The sequence below is a fragment of the Lynx canadensis genome, chromosome D1 (assembly GCF_007474595.2).
Source record: "Lynx canadensis isolate LIC74 chromosome D1, mLynCan4.pri.v2, whole genome shotgun sequence".
NCBI lineage: Eukaryota > Metazoa > Chordata > Mammalia > Carnivora > Felidae > Lynx > Lynx canadensis.
In genome coordinates this window covers 54,889,281-54,903,026 of record NC_044312.2, presented here as the reverse complement: position 1 = coordinate 54,903,026, position 13,746 = coordinate 54,889,281, and the positions used below count along the sequence as shown (strand labels likewise).

At 43.8% G+C, this 13,746-nt stretch overlaps 1 protein-coding gene across 1 annotated transcript in view; it reads right to left on the bottom strand.

The window, feature by feature from the left end:
- PAK1 (p21 (RAC1) activated kinase 1) overlaps positions 1 to 5,889 on the bottom strand; it is a 159,433-nt gene extending 153,544 nt beyond the window's left edge. Inside the window, exon 1 of the mRNA XM_030331034.2 lies at positions 5,765 to 5,889. The gene's annotated coding sequence lies outside the window, so the exon portion shown is untranslated. The remainder of the gene's footprint in view (positions 1 to 5,764) is intronic.
- Between the last annotated feature and the right edge of the window lie 7,857 nt (positions 5,890 to 13,746).

Below are 13,746 nucleotides of genomic sequence, written 5' to 3'. Positions count from 1 at the left end.
AGATGAAGGTAGAAGTCATATATATTGTGTCACTGTCATTTGTCACCTCAAAAGATTCAAACAGCAGATTCTGTAAAGGAGAAAAATGTTCTTGCCAGCCTCACTTGGTACTTACACAGTCTGAAAGGGACATGAGAGAGGGCTGAAAGTAGAAAATGGAATAAGAAAGTCCCATAAATAAGAACTTCCCAATGCTGCATGCAGATTACCTCACCCTGACTCCATGAATAAGGGCCAAGATATAAGGGGCTTGTTATAACTAAAACTTAAATCAATTTTAGGGAATTAATACCAAACAAAATCGTATTAATGAGGGATCAATGAACTTCTGGTTCCCTCTAGACTTATCACATTATTGTCAGAGAGGGGATAATCTGGAGGATCCTAGCATGTAGATCATTTCCCCCATCTCAAAGACTGGGAGGATAGAGTGGTGGAAGAAGTTACTTGTGAAAGATAAAGCTTAATGCAGGAGCAGAAAAATGTATGACATTATGTTAATAAACTTATGATGGCAAAGGGAAATGAATATTCAGACACAGGTGACACAGAATGCTGGATAAAGTCCTAATTTCTCAGCTTCAGTAGGGAAGCGTTATCTTATAAGTCTGCAATATCATGAATATCTGACAGTTTTACCAGCAATTTTTTTTTTTGTGGTTCATACTGTGGACTTCAGTCAGGATTTTCTTAGAAGGAAAAGGCTAAAGAGAGTAAGAAGCAATCTACAAGGATATTTCTAGTGCTCCAAAGTTTAGTTTGACAGAATTTAAAAGGCAATATGATACAGTGGCAAAAGTGAAGTATTGCAATGAGATTCAAAAAATGTAGTTTTAAATCAGTATTTACTCATTTGCTAATGATGTGCCTTTGAGCAAATCAAGACTTCTATAATCCAGTCTCCTAACTCATAAAATGGAAATACCTACCTCACAGGGCTGTTGTGAAGACTAAACAAAAAACACCAAGCAAAAATGTTCTTCTTTTCTCTGTATGAATGATAAATGTAAATGCATGTAAATCTGTCTTCACCAATCTTTCTATGCACAAAAAAAGAGAGCAAGCTAAATGAAGAAAAAATTTATTTTAACTCTCACAGCAATATACTTGCAAAATGTTCCTATATCCTCTATACAGAAAAATTAAAGCAGCCTGGGTAATGAACATAACACATAATTGCTGGCATTAGGTGAATATGAACTGAAACAGAGGTCTACCACTTACTTTCAGCAAAACCTTGAACAAATTCCCTTTGCCAGTTTGAGCCTCAAGCTCTTTATCCATTAAACAGAGATACTAGCAATCATCGTATATTATTACATTATTTTGAAGATTGCAGAAAACAACTCACATAATGTCTGATACATAACAGGTATTCAATAAGGTTTATCACCACCTGATAACTGCTAACAAACTATACTTTCCAAAGGTTCCTTTATAATCAATATTGTATTTAGTTGCTTCGTACCCTTGTAAGCTAGCCATAGCAACTGTTACTATCCCCATTTTACAGCTGGACAAAAGGTACACAAATAAAACTACTTCCATAAGGTCATGCAGTAATAAGACACTAAGGTTGCCTGACCATTCCTCCCACTCCAAATTACAACATTAATCCTTAGGAATTAAAATGATATCTATGAAATAGAACATGCTTTCGAAAACCTTCAACTTCTCTCTTTACAAAAAAAAAAAAAAGGTTTTTCCCCTACTTTCTGGTTATGGTTTAGAAAGATAAAAAAGGGGGCAAGGGGCACCTGGGTAGCTCAATTGGTTAAGTGTCCGACTCCTGATTTCAGCTCAGGTCATGATCTCACAGTTCATGTGAGACTGAGCCCTGCACTGGGCTCTGTGCTAAGATGCTGACATTGCACGGCCTGTTTGGGATTCTCTCTCTCCCTTTCTCTGACCCCTCCTCTGCTCTCTCTCTCTCAATATAAATAAACTTTCAAAAAGGGAGGGAGGGGAGAAAAATTCATTATAACCAGCAACAACACAATTAAGAATTGTCTCACTTAGCAACTACTGATTCCACCTTAATTTTTGTTTTTGTTTTCCCCAACAAAGCCATCGATCTCTTAATCAAGATATTTTTAAAAGTCTGCTTATCAAAATGACACTTGTTTGATAAACTATTCCTAAACTGATAAAAAAAAATTAGAAAGACAGCTTTCTCCCATCTTCCAAAGTACACATCACTTTTTTACCCCTCTACTTTATCCCTTCATTTCAGCTCTTATCATACCATGTTGTAGTATCTTTAACACCTTGAGGACTTGAACCGCATCCTATGTGTACCCGAACATCCTGTCCCAACAAGGGGCCTTGCACATGGTAGAGAAAGTCTCAATAATTGTTTATAAATAAACGGATGAGCAAATGAAGCCAATCTCTCAGAGGTAAGTTAGGAAAGAAGAAAACTGGATATGGTATCTTAGGGCTAATAGGAAAGTGAAAGAAACAAAATATTTTAAGAGCTTCATAAGGAAGAGAAACCTTTGTGTGGAGTCAAACAGGCCCTTGTATGGCTTTAAGTATCTCTAGAAAAAGACAAAAACCACAGAAGATCCGGAAGAGACAGTTTGAAATCCAAAAACTCAAAAGTTAGGGTGCTTATTTAGATTTGCAAAACCAAGTTGAAAATTCCCAAGAAATAATCCTAGCCTAAGATATTTTGACAGCAGTTTTCAGGTCTTGGCTAAAAGAACGATAGCTGAAAAAACTGCAGGCTTTGGTGGAGAAAGACAGATGTAAAAGGGAAGGGAAGATAAGCTCAGTCTAAAATAAATCCCCAAAAATGCTAGAATCCCACTTGGATTTGCATATTAGCTTTGGTTCCTCTTCATTCTGAGAACTATTCTTTAATAAAACCCCAATGTCACAGCTGGCGATATATAGGAGTAAATCATCTTATAATTCTCATTTAACAAAAACTGAAAGCCTGCTATATGCAGCCACTACTCTAGGCAATGGGAATAAAGTAGCAGGAAAAAAAAAACAGACAAAACACTCTCAGGAAGCTTTCCATCTAGTGGCAAAAGACACAAGACAGACAGATGGGATGGGATGGGATGGGATGGGATGGGATGGGATGGGATGGGATGGGATGGGATGGGATGGGATGGGATAGGATGGATTGGGATGGAATGTCAGGCAGTAAGTGCTAAGGAAGAAAAAAGAAGGGAGTGGGGGAAGAGAGAGAAGGGAAGAGTGTGAGGGAGCTGGCAAGGAGACGTCTTATCAAAAGCAGATCTTTTAACTCAGTAGTTTTCAAACTTTATCAAGTGTCAGAATTGCCCAGGGGACTTGTTAAAGCAGAGGTGGGGGGGGGGGGCGCAACTCCACAGTTTTTCATTTGTAGATCCTGGGATGGGAAAAGTAATTTGCCATTCTATAAAATTCCCAGATTATGTTGATGCTGTTCATGTAGGGACCACACTTGGAGCTAATTGTTGTAACCCAGAAGATTAAGAAGCCTCTATCCCATTGGTCTTGATTTGCTTCTTCATACATCCATTCATTTCAAAAACATATTCAGAGCCAGGAACTTTGCTAGGCACTAAAATTAAACAGATCCTACCCTCAAGAAATTCACAGATTTACGGGGGGGGGGGGGGGATAAACTCAAATAATTGCAATACAGTACTATAGAGAGCTATAAGGGTGGTATGTACATGAGCCAGAGATTGGAAGAGCAACCAATTCCATGGAAGTAATAGGAGGAATGACTACTGGACTGCTTCCCAGAGGTCCAACAAGCACTTCTCCACAGGCAGGTAGTGGGTGGGAGGCCAGCATTTCCATTGGAAAGAATAGCACCAGGGAAAAGCAGAAATGAGAAAGAGTATAGCAGGGAAGCTATAGAAAGTGAATCTGCAGAGGTAAGCAGTAATCTGATCTTTGAGAGTTTCTTATTCATGTTAAAGAGTTTGTCTTTAGACAATGACTAGTCGGGAGGGAGGGAGACATGATGTGATCTGGTTTAATTTTGCAAAGGTCTCTCCGGATACAGAGCGCCCTTCTTTCACAAGGCACTGCCTTCTCCAAGCCTAGCACAGGGCCCCTAACAGGAGCTTAGTAAATGTATATTTAACTGAACTGAACAAACTTTCTGTCAAGTGCTGTCTTATGAATGAGAGGCAGGTCACCACCTTCCCCACAAGACTCACTTTGGCCTGGACAAGACTTGTAAAACAGGTCCTGCAGCCTCAAATTATTGCACACTACTTCTTGTACAACTGGAGCCCCCCAGAGATTATTAGGGCAGGCCTTCCTTGTTTACATGTGTACCTCACCCGCTAGACTTTGAGCTCTTTGAAATCAGGGAATGTCTTAATAGAATCTGAATCCCCATAGTCCTAGCAGAAGACCCAAAACATAGGAGCTCTCCAGACTCCAGTAATGTTGGGTAAATGAATGCCTGAGTAAGCAAATTTACCAGATAAACCCATGAGCTCATACAGGTAAGGATATGGATAAGCCTCAGGGAATGTTTCAGGGTCCATGTTCCCAAAACCCTTTTTGACAAATAGAGTTTCCAGTCGAGTGAGGTGTACCGATATAGGATTTCCCAAATAGGAACAAAAAAATTGTTACAAGTGCCATAAAAATCCTGCTGGGCCTCTGGGGATCCCAAAGAGAAGTCAATTTTGCCTGAGAGGAGTTTGAGGATGGAGGCTAGCAAAGACCTGGGGGATGAGGCATGTAGCAGGATTATTCAGTAGACTCTTCAAAGCTGAGTAGGTGCTTGATACCTGCCGATTTCTAGGGCATAAAAGCAAAGTCCTGGAATTTTCAAGCTGGAAGTGAACTGCTCAAGGTCACTAAGGTGAAGTCACAAGGTAAGGCCAATGAGGCATCTGTATATTGTTGATTCCTGTTTTCTCCTAACAAAGGCACAGCAAGGCAAAACTACAGCTTTTTCTCAGAAACAAGTTTTAAAACATGGGCTACACTAATGAATTTGAATTTTTACTGGTAACCATAGTACCAACCCTTCCCTTCACCTTTCAGTACTGGGAAAAAAGCAGAAGACAGTTATCAAAGAGGTTTAACAAACAACAAGCACTTTGCTCCCGACACCCACAAATACCCAAAACTTAAGTATTTTTCCAAAATACTCGCAGCAATATTTGCTGCTTAAACATTCAAGACAGTAAAAGCCATAACAATCATGTCTTTCGAAATGGAATATTAAGCGTAAAGTAACCGTAGGTCTCCTTTCCTTGTTTGTTTTTAACTCCACAAGTTAAGAGTATTCCCGGGGTGGGGGAGGGGCTGCCCAAGTCAAGCTCCATCCAGCCGTATTTTTCAAGGAGGTGAACCCTAGAGGTGATTGCCCCGGCCTGGACAGGAGGGAGTTTTTTCCGTGCAGAATGAATCGGACGCCGCTCGGCTAGGCTTCCCGGTGGCCCGCCACGGTTAGCGCCGAAGGACCGCAAAGTTCGCAAGGGAGGCGGCTCCGAGCCCCGGACCTGTCGGGTCTCCGGGCCCCTCCCCCTCCCCGGACCTCCCCCGGGTCCCCAGCGTCTGAGAGCGGCAGCCTCGCCGGGGAGTGCACGGGGGGCCTTTGTTGGTACGCCGAGGGCCGCCGGCCACGCCGGGCGGCGCCCCGCCCCACCTTACCTGGCGCCCCCGCCCGCACGCCCGGCCCGGCCGCGGGGAATGAATGGGCCCCGGCCCTGACCCCGCGCCGCCCCCACCCTCGCGCCCCAGCCCGGCAGCCTGCGACGCCAGCGGGGCCGCGCGCGAGGCCGGCTCTCACCTTCCGCGCTCGCTCGGCTCGACTCCGCTCCTCCTCCTCCTCCACCCTGGTGGCGGCGGCCGAGCCGGGGAGTGAGCGCGCGAGTGTGCGCGAGGGGCCGCTTCACTTTCTCCCTCCCGCCGCCGCCGCCGCGCGCTCGGCGCCTCCCCCACCCTGCTCGAGCCGGGGAGTCCCCTCAGGACGGGGGCGGGGGGCGGGGGTCAGCGACCGTGAGAGGGCTGGAGGCAGGCGACGCGGGAGTAGGGGGTGCTGTGAGGGGCGGGAATGTGAGGGGACTCGGGCGGCCTCTGGGGAATGAGGTGCGGAGTTGTTTGAGGGGATCTTGAGAGCACGGGGCTCCGTGAAAGAGGGGGTTAAGACTCTGAGGGGAAAGCGTCGGTGAAGTAGGACGGCAGAGCCGGTGAGGGCGACAGCGGGGAGGCGCGCGGGACGAACGTAGTGGAGGGGACGTGGGGAGAAAGCCGGGAGGGGGCGTCTACAGTGCCGCCGGTACCTAGGGCTCCAGCTGCAGCCACAGCCCGGCCGCCTCCCCCGCCCGCAGCCGCGCTATTGTACGCCGCCCGGCCAGGCCCGACCGCCTCTCCCACGGGCCCCCGCCCCCTCCCCCGCGAGGCAGCGGCGCCGGCCGAGCCAGGCCCGCCCCGCCTCCCGCAGGTGGGAGGGGGCGGGGAGGACAGGCGCGACCCACGTGAACGAGGCCGACCCGGCCTGGGGGGGGAGGGGCGAGCGCCTGGGATGACGTCATCGGCGCATGACGCCAGAGGCTGGGGAATCACCCGGCTGTTGCGTGATGTCATTGCGCCGGCATCTCTCCTCTCCCCTTTGACCCTCTTGCGGCTGCAGACTCTGCGCTGCCTTTCTCCAGGAAGGTTTTGTGATGATTTCTGGGGGCATTAATGGTGTAGTAGTCTAGGGTCGAAAAAGACAACTGACCCCCTGATCTTGTGGTCCTCCTCTTCAAGTTAAAAAGCACCGCTGCATCTGCTAGCTCATTGCCAAGAACTGAATTTGAAAACGATCCCATCTCCTGTGACCTCAAAGCCACTTTATTATACTGTTTGTTTTCTTTGTGGGGAAAGGCGCGGGGCGGGGAGACCCCGAAATGATAATGGAGGTTTGAACTATTGTGAACTGAAAGAGAGAATGGGTTTCCTTTCCCATTTTTCTTCTACGGCGGAGGCTACGTTCAACCGGAACCTTTCTCCTGAGCTCAGATTTTATACTTCCAAATACCTCCTGGATAGCATCACTTGTATACCCTACTGTACCTCAAATTCTATATGCCAGAACTGAAACAACGTTGGCGACTAAGGGTCTGGAATCAGAGTGCCTTGTTTCAATTCCCAGCTGTACTGTTAGCGATAGGACCTTAACATTTCTAAGCCACAGATTTCTCCGTAATAAATAGTACTTGTATATCCTTAACTCCATCTCTCTATGCCTGTTTTACCATAATAATAGTAACTACAACTTAGCTTATATTAAGCCCTTTGGAATGTTGGCCATTCCTATTACCACTTTTCCCCAAACTTACTACTCAGGTTACTTCCTGGTCTTACCATCGCCCAGGACAAAGCCCCCATTTTTATCCCCTCAACACTCTTACCAAGTTGGTCGCCAACTTTAGGAGACTGTTTGGAGTCTCCTATATATTTCTCAAGTCCTTGCCCTTCTCTTCACTACCATCACCTGGACAACTGGAGCAGTTTCAGTCCCTCCAAATCCAGTCATTCTTGCTGGTGATCAGAGAAGCCTTTTAAAACCACAAACCTGATGATGCCTTACCCTGTTTAAACACTCTGAACGGCTTTTGTTGCTTTCAGGATGAAATCCAAACCCATTAACTTGGCACTGTGCAACCTAGGTGCCTATAGCAGCCTTTCTAGCTTCATCTCACATGGAATATCTTTTGTTGCAGCCACACTGAAATGGTGCTTAACGTTCTTTGAATACACATTTTTTCATGTCTCGGAGCCCTTCAATCTTTATCTCACTGGCCAACAGCTATCCATCCTACAAAGCCCAGCTCAAATATCATGTTCGTTTGTTCATTCAACTAATATTTCTTCAGTTTCCCTGAGCCTTCACGATGCTGTAATCTTACATTACTTTCATGCCTCTTGTGGCATGTACCACAGCCTAGTAACTGTATTTGTGTACCTAACTTCCTGAGCTCCTTGAAGGCAAGTCCTACTCCTATCTATACTATCCTTATTCCCAGTATCTAGAACAGTGCCTGACACATAGTCAGAATAAATATGTTATAAAAATGTAACAAATGCTCACACAGTGCTTCACTGTGTGCCAGATACTGTTCTAAGCACTCCTTTAAACCTCCAATAACCCTTTGAGACAGACTACTGTCATCCCCCCATTTTGTTGATGAGAAAACTGAGGTGTAGAGGAGTTACTCTAAGCCAAGATCATAATCTAGCAAATTAGTTTTAATCTAAACTATTTTTGCTTGGTCTCTGTGGTGGGCAGAATAATGGCTTACATTCTAATGTTCACATTCTAATCCCGAGAATCTATAAATATATTACCCCCCATGACAAAAGGGACTTTGCAGATGTGGTTAAATTAAGGATCTTGAGATGAAGAGGTTATTCTGGATTATCCAGGCAGACTCAGTGTAATGACAAGGATCCTTAAAAATGGAAAGGGGGGGGATGGGGCACCTGGGTGGCTCAGTCAGTTAAGTGTCCGACTTCGGCTCAGGTCATGATCTCACAGTTTCTGAGTTCAAGCCCCACATCAGGATCTGTGCTGATAGCTCAGAGCCTGGAGCCTGCTTTGGATTGTGTGTCTCCCTCTCTCTCTTCTCCTCCCCCACTCACATTCTGTCTCTCTTTCTCTCTCAAAAATAAATAAACATTTTTTAAAAATTTAAAAAAGGGGGGGGGAGTGGAAAAGAGGTAGATTCAACTACAGAAGAGGCCAGATGTGAGATGTGATTCAACGTGCAAAACACTCTACCCACCCTTTGAATACAGAAAAGAGCTACCAACTAAAAAATAAAAACTCCAAAAGCTGGGAAAGGGAAGAAAAAAGATCCTTCCTTCCAGAAAGGAACAGAGCCCTGCTGACACCTTGATTTTAGTCCAGTGATACCCATTTCATACTTCTGAACCACAGAACTGTGAAATAATGAATGTGTGTTGTTTTAAACCACTACATTTGTGATAGCTTGTTACAGCAGCACTAAGAAACTAATGCAATGTCAAATCAAGGGTGACTGCTCTCTGCTAACAATTGGAGGGGGCTACTTGCTAGAGGTACAAAATTCTTAGTTGCATCCACCCAAATGCCTCTCCCTACCGATAGGACCCCTGACTTCAGCATAAGGGAACATTCGAGGGATCGCTGCCACGCTAACTATTTTATTGTGAGCCTCATTTTCAGCATAGTCTGCTCTCCAGTTGCAGGAGAGGAGGGTTCTTTAAAAACCTTCTGTGGAGATCTTTTAGAGTTCATACCATGTCCTGAATTGACAGGTGGATGACCTGACCCTGATATTCCCTTTCTTCAAGGCTTTTCTTTTAATAAAACATTTTTTGAGCAAACTCTGTGCCCAATGTGGGGCTTGAACTCACAACCCCAAGATCAAGAGCCACATGCTCTACCAACTGTGCCAGCCAGGTGCCCCTTTCTTTTTCTTCTTTTTTTAATTTTCCTTTTTTTTAAGTTATGTATTTATTTTGAGAGAGAGTGTGAGTACATCAGTGGGGGAGGGGCAGAGAGCGAGGGAGAGAGAGAATCCCAAGCAGGCTCCACACTGACAGGTGTGGGGCTTGAACTCATGAACCAAACTGTGAGACCTTAACCTGAGCTGAAATCTAGAGTCAGACACTTAACCAACTGAGCTGAGCCACCCAGGTGCCCCCAGGTGCCCCTTTCTTAAAGGCTTTTAAGATAGTAAAATCCAGGCAACTCCTTGAACTTAGAATTAGCATTACCCCATACCATTCAAGCACTAGAGCATGCATTCTCAATCAGGGGCAATATCTCCCCCAAAGAAATGAAAATTTGTTCTTCTTTTTTAAGTTTTTATTTAAATTCCAGTTAGTTAACATACAGTGTAATATTAGTTTCAGGTGTACAATTCAGCGATTCAATGTGAAAATTTGTTTTTAGGTGGGAAAAAAGCATCTTAGTATAACAATGGTTTGTAGCCTCCAAAGATCAACCCTATTTGACAAAATCTTATTCCTTAGTATTTAATTTCTCTGGCTAGGGATACTTTATTTTTATTGAGATGTAATTGACATATAAGATTGTTTTAGGTGTACAACATAATGATCTGATACATGTATATATTATGAAGAATTACCACCATATAGTTTAGTTAATATCCATTACCACATATAGTTACAAGTTTTCTTGTGATAAGAACTTTTAAAATCTACTCTCTTAACAACTTTCAAATATGCAAAACAGTATTGTCAATGATATTCACCATGCTGTACATTACATCCCCAAGACTTTGTCTTGTAACAAGAAGTTTGTACCTTTTAACTGTTTTTATCCCTTTTGCACACCCCCTACCCAGGATTCTTTTAATTTTTCTCCTTAGGAGGGCAATTTCTTTCTTTGAGGTTGAGAATCCCTATGCTGGAAGTACTGCATGATCTAATGTACTTCTTCCATTTGTACTTCCAGTCTACCACAGGTGAAGGACTCGGTCGTGAAAGCGTAGCATATCAGGGGTTATCACCAACAACTGAGTCCTTGTTGCCATCTGATCAACGAGTAATTCAGTTTCATCATTCCATCCTGTGGGTGTTCACTTTGGGGTCAGTCTTGGTCCCAACTACCTAAGTTTCAGTTTCCAAAAAAACAGAGCATGAAATAAATACTTGGGTGCAGGTAGTTTACTTGGGAGGTGACCCTAGGAAACAGGAATGAGATTAGGAAAAGGGAAAGCCAATGTACTGTGTGTCCGTAAGGGTCTCATTTCTGCCTGAACCTCAGAGAAGCATACAGAATGCCTCCCAGAATAAACCACCTGAAAGACAAGAACTTTTTGTCCTACTGACTTCCATGTCTCATTGGGTGAGGGCTGTCCCCAGGGCTGTTGACTCCCCTGGGTTCTGTGGCTTTGCTTGGAGGTCCAGCAAGCAACTACAGATATTGGAGAAGGTCCTGAGGCAGAATACGGAACACTTGAGGTGAGAAGCTGGCAGCAGGAGGAAAGTTGGAATTGTCTACCACAATTGTGGCTGAAATCAGAGGGAGGCTAAGGAAATGTGACAACAGGCACCAGAGATGTCTGCTGACAAATTAAGCAGGTTTTATTTATAGGTTCGCATTATCAAACCCACTGTAGTAGATAATGCCAAACCTATTTTCCAAAATAATTGAACCAATGTACACTTTCACCAGCAGTGTATGAGTGTTCCAATTAGCCCACATCCCCACCAATACCTGCTGTTATCAATCTTTATTATTTTAACCATTCAAGTAGGTATGTAGTGATATTGCATTATTATTTTAATTTGCATTCCTTTTGGCACAAAAACAGACACACAGACCAATGGAATAGAATAGAAACCCCAGAACTAGACCCACAAACGTATGGCCAACTCATCTTTGACAAAGCAGGAAAGAACATCCAATGGAAAAAAGACAGCCTCTTTAACAAATGGTGCTGGGAGAACTGGACAGCAACATGCAGAAGGTTGAAACTAGACCACTTTCTCACACCATTTACAAAAATAAACTCAAAATGGATAAAGGACCTAAATGTGAGACAGGAAACCATCAGAACCTTAGAGGAGAAAGCAGGAAAAGACCTCTCTGACCTCAGCCATAGCAATCTCTTACTCGACACATCCCCAAAGGCAAGGGAATTAAAAGCAAAAGTGAATTACTGGGACCTTATGAAGATAAAAAGCTTCTGCACAGCAAAGGAAACAACCAACAAAACGAAAAGGCAACCAACGGAATGGGAAAAGATATTTGCAAATGACATATCGGACAAAGGGCTAGTATCTAAAATCTATAAAGAGCTCACCAAACTCCACACCCGAAAAACAAATAACCCAGTGAAGAAATGGGCAGAAAACATGAATAGACACTTCTCTAAAGAAGACATCCAGATGGCCAACAGGCACATGAAAAGATGTTCAGCGTCGCTCCTTATCAGGGAAATACAAATCAAAACCACACTCAGGTATCACCTCACGCCAGTCAGAGTGGCCAAAATGAACAAATCAGGAGACTATAGATGCTGGAGAGGATGTGGAGAAACGGGAACCCTCTTGCACTGTTGGTGGGAATGCAAATTGGTGCAGCCGCTCTGGAAAGCAGTGTGGAGGTTCCTCAGAAAATTAAAAATAGACCTACCCTATGACCCAGCAATAGCACTGCTAGGAATTTATCCAAGGGATACAGGAGTCCTGATGCATAGGGGCACTTGTACCCCAATGTTTATAGCAGCACTCTCAACAATAGCCAAATTATGGAAAGAGCCTAAATGTCCATCAACTGATGAATGGATAAAGAAATTGTGGTATATATACACAATGGAATACTATGTGGCAATGAGAAAAAATGAAATATGGCCTTTTGTAGCAATGTGGATGGAACTGGAGAGTGTAATGCTAAGTGAAATAAGCCATACAGAGAAAGACAGATACCATATGGTTTCACTCTTATGTGGATCCTGAGAAACTTAACAGGAACCCATGGGGGAGGGGAAGGAAAAAAAAAAAAAAAAGAGGTTAGAGTGGGAGAGAGCCAAAGCATAAGAGACTGTTAAAAACTGAGAACAAACTGAGGGTTGATGGGGGGTGGGAGGGAGGGGAGGGTGGGTGATGGGTATTGAGGAGGGCACCTTTTGGGATGAGCACTGGGTGTTGTATGGAAACCAATTTGTCAATAAATTTCATATATATAAAAAAAAATAATAATTTGCATTCCTTTGATTACTAATGAGGGTAAAAACATGTTCATGAGTTTGTTGGTCATTTGGATATCCTCTTTTGTGAGGTACCAGTTCAGATCTTTTGCTCAATTATCATATTTTTTTTAAAGTTTACTTATTTTTTTTAGTAATCTCTACACCCACCACGGGGCTTGAACTCACAATCCCAAGATCAAGAGTCACACACTTTCTGTTCAACTGTTCACAGACATTTCAAGTTTGGGGCTATCATGAACAAAGCTACCAGGATCATTCATGTACAAATCTTTGTGTGGATATAGGTTTTCCTTTCTCTCGGGTGTGAAACGGATGAGTTGCAGGGTAAACTTATGTTTAACTCTATAAGAATTGCTAAACTGTTTTCTAAAGTAGTTGCGTCATTCAGTGTCCTTTTGACATGCCCCCATCATTCTCTGAGCACTTCCCTGCTTTTTGGCTCAAGATGTTCTAGACTTTTCTTATACTTTCTTTGACCCAACCCTCAAACCAGACATTTCCCAAAGAGTTCTGGTTCCTTTCACTGAAAACTTGTATGTAGAAGGCAAGATCTTAGTACTAGGTGAGCTCATTACTATGGAGTGTCACTGTTCCTTGGTGCCCTCAGGGTATATAAGGCTCCAAGCAGACTCATTCTCTCTCTCCTTCTGGTCTGTAAAAAGCATACCACCATAAGTCCTACAGCTACAAGGAAATGAATTCTGCCAACAACTGAGGGAGCTCAGAAGCCTCTGATAATAAGGGAACCCACCAGCACAGTGATTGTAGACTTGGGAGATGCTGGTTAAAGGATCTAAGTCATTCCCAGACTCCTACCCCACCGAACCTGAGATAATAAATACGTATTTTTTTAAGCAACTAACTTTGTGGTAATTTGTGACTGGGCAATAGAAAACAAATAGAGGTCGGGTGGGAGAGAAGGCTCCATGAGTTAGAGGCACTAGTGAGAGTTTGGAAAGGCAGAAGTGAGACAGAGACCATCTTCCTGTTGCTTTGTTGCTGCTGGGAACAACAGTTATAGAGACTGGGTTTTTCTGTAGCCATATCTCAGCAGCCAGCC